Below are 6,693 nucleotides of genomic sequence, written 5' to 3'. Positions count from 1 at the left end.
AAGTGGTGTCCCCCGGGGCTGGGTTTTGGGGCCACTCCTGTTTAACATCTTTACTGATGATCTGGACGAGGGGATCGAGTGCACCCTCAGTCAGTTTGCAGATGACCCCAAGTTGGGTGGGAGTGTTGATCTGCTCGAGGGTAGGGAGGCTCTGCAGAGAGACCTGGACAGGCTGGAGCCATGGGCTGAGCCCAACTGGGGGAGTTTCACTAAGAGCAAATGCCAGGGGCTGCCCTTGGGCCACAACAACCCCCAGCAGCGCTACAGGCTTGGGGAGGAGTGGCTGGAGAGCTGCCAGTCAGAGAGGGACCTGGGGGTGTTGACTGACAGCCGGCTGAACAGGAGCCAGCAGTGTGCCCAGGGGGCCAAGAAGGCCAATGGCATCCTGGCTTGTGTCAGCACTAGCGTGGCCAGCAGGGACAGGGAAGGGATCTGACCCCTGTACTCAGCACTGGTGAGGCTGCACATCGATGACTGGGTTCAGTTTTGGGCCCCTCACTCCAAAAAGGACATTGAATGACTCGAGCGTGTCCAGAGAAGGGCAACGGAGCTGGTGCAGGGTCTGGAGCACAGGTGGTATGGGGAGCGGCTGAGGGAACTGGGGGTGTTTACTCTGGAGAAGAGGAGGCTGAGGGGAGACCTCATTGCCCTCTACAGCTCCCTGAAAGGAGGGTGCAGAGACCTGGGGATGAGCCTCTTTAGCCTAGTAGAAAGCGACAGGACAAGAGGGAATGGCCTCAAGTTACGCTAGGAAGGTTTAGACTGTGTATTAGGAAGCATTTCTTTCCAGAAGGGGTTGTTATGTGTTGGAATGTGCTGCCCAGGGAGGTGGTGGAGTCCCCATCCCTGGAGGTGTTTAAGAGTAGGGTTGGCTTAGTGCTGAGGAATATGGTGTAGTTGGGAACTGTCAGTGTCAGGTTAATGGTTGGACTAGATGGTCTTCAGGGTCTTTTCCAACATAGATGATTCTGTGATTCTATGAAAGCCCATAGGTTTCCCAGACAGACTGTAATTAAGTGGCAGTTTATAGAATTGTCAAAAATTTACATAAGAATTGTAAAAATGGCTCTCACTGGCATTCTAAACCCTGTAAGAACCAGAAAATGCTGCTTGAGAGGAAAAGAAACATTACACTACAACGAAATGTGTGATTATATGTACTATTATGACAAACAAGCTATTTCCTCACCTAAGCCATGGTCAACAAACATTTCCATAGAACAAGAACAATAAAATAAAATAAATAAATGCAAGCATACAAAAGCAAGCACTGAAAAAGAGCTTTTTAGAAAGAGATAATAGAAAGGGCTTTAACTTTTAAAAAAATTATTTTTAAAAAAAATGTTTATATTGTCTTTGTCATTTTCTCAGATGTTATGCCCCAGACCAAGTTAGTATCTCATAGCTGACAATGCTGGAGTTGGGCATGCCTGCCCACTTCAGCCATGAGTCTGGTTTTCTGTTCTTAGTCACAGGGGAGGTCATGTCACTCCAAAGCTGGCCACACACTGAAGCTGTACAGGTCCTTCCTACACTGGCTGTGAAAAAATTGCCCCTGCGCTGCTTTTCCTTGGATAGCAACTAACAATTTTACCAAATTTTGTTACCTGTCGAGGGATTTGTCTTTGATTTCTGCTCAGGTGTTTGACTTTTTCTGGTTGTTAGGAGGGCAATAAGAGGAGTCTAAAATAAACCTGTACCCAAAGCAGCAGGGCCCCATTCAGAAAATATGTAGTGCAGAACATTGCTGCTGTAGTGTTCCCTAGCTTCAGTTTAAAGCTGTTCACAGCTTATTAATTTCTGACTGATGCTGCAAATTGAAAAGACATCTTCATTGAGCTTCCACAATGCAACCCATAGGTTATTTTTTCCCTGGGAGGTGACAACTAATTCAGAAGCCATCGATGTATATAAGGAGATTAATTTGTTCCATCCGATTTGTATTCCCTTGCAGCCATCAACAAAGAATGTAATTTACCGTCACGTTTGCCAACTGTCTCGAGCTACCTGCAATAGTCTTTTCATCAGTAAGTTGGGACACTTTGCTATTCAAACACCTTCATTCAGCAATAATATAAGCCACTGTGAATTTAGAAAGAGAATTCTCCACCAGATAAATTAATCCAGACCTCCTAGTAGCAGGCAGTACATGAAATGGGGCATAGGAGATAAATTATTGCGTGGGTTGCATATGGCATTCTTACATATTTATGCACGTGAAATTAACTGTAACTGTCTTCTTCCCCATCAACCCATCAACACATTTCTAAGGTGCAATACTATTATCCTTTTCTTACTGTTGGGTGAGCAAACAGATTAAGAACTCCAGTGCCTGAACGTGCTTCTGCTATTCTGTGGTATTCACAAGTGTTTGCTTTTAACACGTGAAAATCAGACGGCCTTTCAGGTTCAACTAGCCTTTAGTGGAGAAGAATCAATGTCATTCAGACTGACACAAATTCATAGCCAGAAAATCACTGTGGACAGGTAAATGTCCCATAACTTGGTAATGAGCTGTGTTACCTGCCCACAGCCTAACAAGAATTCTGTGATGAAGATCATAGCATGACTCAGACCTACAATAATTCTCCAAGTGTCCTTCTGCTCAAGAAGGGAGTAAGCAGGGCCACTGGTATATAAAGTGAATTATATGAAGAGCTCCTGGTGCCTTTTGTAATCCATATATTGTGGTATATTTTGTCTTCCAAGAGGTTTACCCCATCCTTAAGGATCTGAACTGCACTAACGAACCCCACACAGAGCCACTGTTTAAGACCACAATGGTACCACAGTCACTGTTACAACAGTTGCACTTTCCAAAGGCATGCAGAGCATGATAGGTTGAACAGTTAAAATTAGACACAAGCAAATGTTTAATATGAAACATCTGAAAGACTCAGAAGTCTGCTGTAAGTGTGATTTATAAGTATGGTATTACAATTATGACAGAAAACGTATCAACCTGCCAATTTAATTTCAGAAAGTGAACTTCATAAAGCTTTTAATTGCAACTTTCTTCTGCTTCTGTCCATTTTCTTTTCAGATTTTAACACATTGCAGTTGAAGTCATTGTGCAAGGAAACAGAATGAATCAGGCAGTGAATGTCACTTGTGATTGACTCTAACAAGCTTCTCCCCAGAGGAGGTCAGAAAGGCCCCCAGAGGATTCTGTAGACCCACCAGGAACAGGAGCAGAGAGAAAGGGCAAGGGGCAGGCAGAATGCTATTATGGGTAGGTTTAGTTACTGAGGTGGGTGAGGCAAGAAAAAAGAAAACAGGAGTTGCCCTTCCAAACCATTCTATGGCAATAGCATCCCAACAGTTAAAAAGGCTGTCAGTGAGTTCACAGGCTGGAGACGTATGTCCAAATGCCTGTAGTCACAGTTGATAGTTACAAGGCCACACTGTCTTTACTACAGGTCTTGTCAGTGTGTCTCAGTCTTGACTTAAAAGTGTTATCCCTAGGTCTGCCAAGGTCACATACTCAGTAACAGTATGTCTTTATCTGCAATGTCCACTTCAAGGAATAACCCTTTAAAGCAAGAGGGACAGCAGCAGTTACGGAGGCACCAACCACTTTGGTTTAAAGTGACAACATGAGCTGTCAGAGGAGCTGTCTACACCTCCCCATGTTTTTTTCTGGCTGGAGAAGGGCACAGTTGCACACTACTTTGTGATGACCAGCAGAGTGGCAACACTGACCCAGTTCTGTGTCTTTCATGCTCCCATGTAATATTCCAAGATGAGACACTCTGATGCTGAGCGTTCATCAAACTACTCAGAGGGATCAGAAGCAGGACAAGGATGACAGAGTGCAAAATTAGGTTCTTAAATTTGCAGGGACTGAAAGAAGTCCTGCTACAATCGTGCTCATGCATGAAAGGAGACATATGTGACTTTACAGTAAAGCTCATTGTAAAGTATCTAAAATCTTTGTCTACATTCAAAGTATCTTCGGTCCTAATATACATGAAAACACCAGCAAAAACTTCTAAAGTGCAGTGCTTTTTGTGTGAAACTCAGCACTAGGCATGCAGATGACATTCAAGAAGTAACAGTGAAGGAGGATTTCATGCTCTGTGGGATTTCTGGCTTTTACAGTCACTATTGGCTTTGATTTACTCAGAAAAACTGCACATAATTCTCCCAGGCCATCAGCAAGTTATCTAGTAATAGGGAAGAAACAGAAAAACAATTGCCCAAACCTTAAAAGGAACAAAGTCACCATAGGAAGGAGGTCAGACTGGTGAGGAACAGAGTGAGAGAGAGACACAACCAGGTATGCTGCTGTCACACACCACCAGGCCTTCATGAATTAGCAGCACAGCTAGATTTTCTAAACAACTTCACACTCATAAAAGTACAAATAATCATACAAAGGTAGTCACTAGGGCCAAATAAAATTCACCAGAGAGAATAAGAACAGAATGAAATAGAAACTTGCAGATTGATCATCCTAGAGAATTCAGTTAATTCCAAGGAGGTCTCCAGAGTTTTATCACATTAATATTCAAAAGTCATTAGTTTGAGGCTTCTAGCTTTGTGAAATGAATATGTGCAGGCAAGGCAGAGAAGGCACTGTAGTGATGGACAGCATATACCTCCAAATAATATACTTTGACCTCCTTTTAAGGAGCAGAGAGTTAAGGCTGGAGAGACAGTGAACAGGTGTCATTTGCCAGGACTTCAGAAAGTCTCACCATGAATGGGTTTTGCTTCCTGCAGTAATCCAAATCCCTCTTTCAAGAGTCTATGGGTTAATGCTTACACTGTACATGCAAGTCATCAGAAAAAGAGGACTAGGTCTGATGTCTCTGTAAAGGATATGAAGACGAAGTGAATCCCTTAAGAAAAGATGTTAGAGACACATAAGGTAAAAACCAAACCAGGCTTTTTAGAAAAGATAAAGAATTATTTACCTCCCAGCCAAGTAGAAACAAACTGTACTGCTGCCTGGGGTATGTCTATGCAAGCAGTGTCTGCTTGTTCTCACACTCTCAGTCCAATTACTGTGTCCAATATCTGCATTCTCATGTGTGAAATACACACTTGAATATAGACAGAGGTTCATAAGAAGATACGGGTATCATGTAGGTCAGATTGAGGTAAAGCCTTCATCAAGTAAGATTTTTTTCACTGCAACTGTGAAAGCAAAACACAATTACAGATGTTTGCTTTGTATATCTTGTATATTTATTTGTATATTTTCCAGAAGGTTTTTTTTTCCCATATGTATCTAAAATACAACAATTATTCGTTGTGCTTTTGACACTGGTAAGGCTATGAAGAGTTAAAGGCACAGTTCTGTCCTCTTACTCAAGAGTATCAACAATGTAGCTCCTTTTGTTCTTGTGTGCAAGATGGTTTCCCAGCCTGACCACCACAAGCATACCAGTATCAGCACACTCTCACTCCTGTTAAATATATATATATATATATAATGATATAACAGTAATACACAATAATGATATAACCCCCTTCACACACCCTTGTCCTGAAATATTTTATACAATATAAAGAAAGAAGGTAAAATATCATTACTCAGGTAAATGACATAATGCATTCTCCATAAATCATTTCAAAACCACTTGCCACAGTTGTGAACCTGTCTTAATTTTGTGGATTAATCTTAATCTTGTAATACAAATGCCATCCTGCAGCCTGTAACACAAGCTATCAGCACTTATGTGACCTGAACAGTACATTTAGCATTGCAAACTACAATATATAATTAACTGGCTATATGCACATGCAGTAGACAGATGTCTGCCAAATTACATACTGTGGTTTGCCCTTTAGTGCCTTAACTATAAATATAATAAGTAAAAATGATCAACAACCCATTTTGGCATGAAATTGATTTTAAAGGTATTCCATTTTAATACATAAAGTTGCATTCATGTATTACACTGAAATGTCTCACCTCAACAGCTACACAGCATGAGATTGATTTATTTTGTAGCTCAAAAAGGCAAGATTGAAATCAACAAATAAGATCCTGTCCCTCCAGAAAAACTTCATGTCATCAAGTTGCCATTCTTGCCAACACGAAAGTTTTCTCCTCTTATCCACCCAGTTAGAAAAATGCATTCCAAGGGAGAGAAGAGAATGAGGCAGGTGAGAACACACAGGTGGAAGAAAATAAGTGTTTTTTTAAAACAGATGAGGTAAAAAGGAATGTCCTAGTTTTTTATGTATCACAAACTGCTGTCAGAGTAACATGATTTCCCTAAGACAATCCCAGCCACCCCAGAAGAAATAATACAGTCAGATGTGCCACTCCTAGCACAGCTGGTCCAGGTAAAGAAGTTTCTCCTCAGCTGCTTGTCCCTCCTACACATCACAGGCTATTGTCCCCTCAGAGGTACAGCATAACATCACACATGATTGTTCCCTATCCCACTTCAACCAGATTTGAGGCATTAGCAGAAGTACATAGTAGCAGTGCTCTTCCAAACCACTTTCACCATTCTGGTCATAAATTATACTGGAAAAACAAACTATTGCTCCACCTAAGTAGGCAGGCCTGCTCAGTCTCGGATCCCACAGTGTACTTCAGTGTGGCTTGCATCCACATCCAAGGGCTCTGACGTTTGTGAAAACTGTTGCCAGTGCTTCAGGAACATCAGGCCAGTGCTCAAGACAGGAATCCTGCCATGTTACATAGGGATACTTGAATCTAAAATGTAAGCC

The sequence above is a fragment of the Athene cunicularia genome, assembly GCF_003259725.1.
Source record: "Athene cunicularia isolate RWA chromosome Z unlocalized genomic scaffold, athCun1 chrZ_part3, whole genome shotgun sequence".
Classification (NCBI taxonomy): Eukaryota; Metazoa; Chordata; class Aves; order Strigiformes; family Strigidae; genus Athene; species Athene cunicularia.
The sequence above is the reverse complement of the archived record's forward strand: the minus strand, read 5'-3'. Positions refer to the sequence as shown.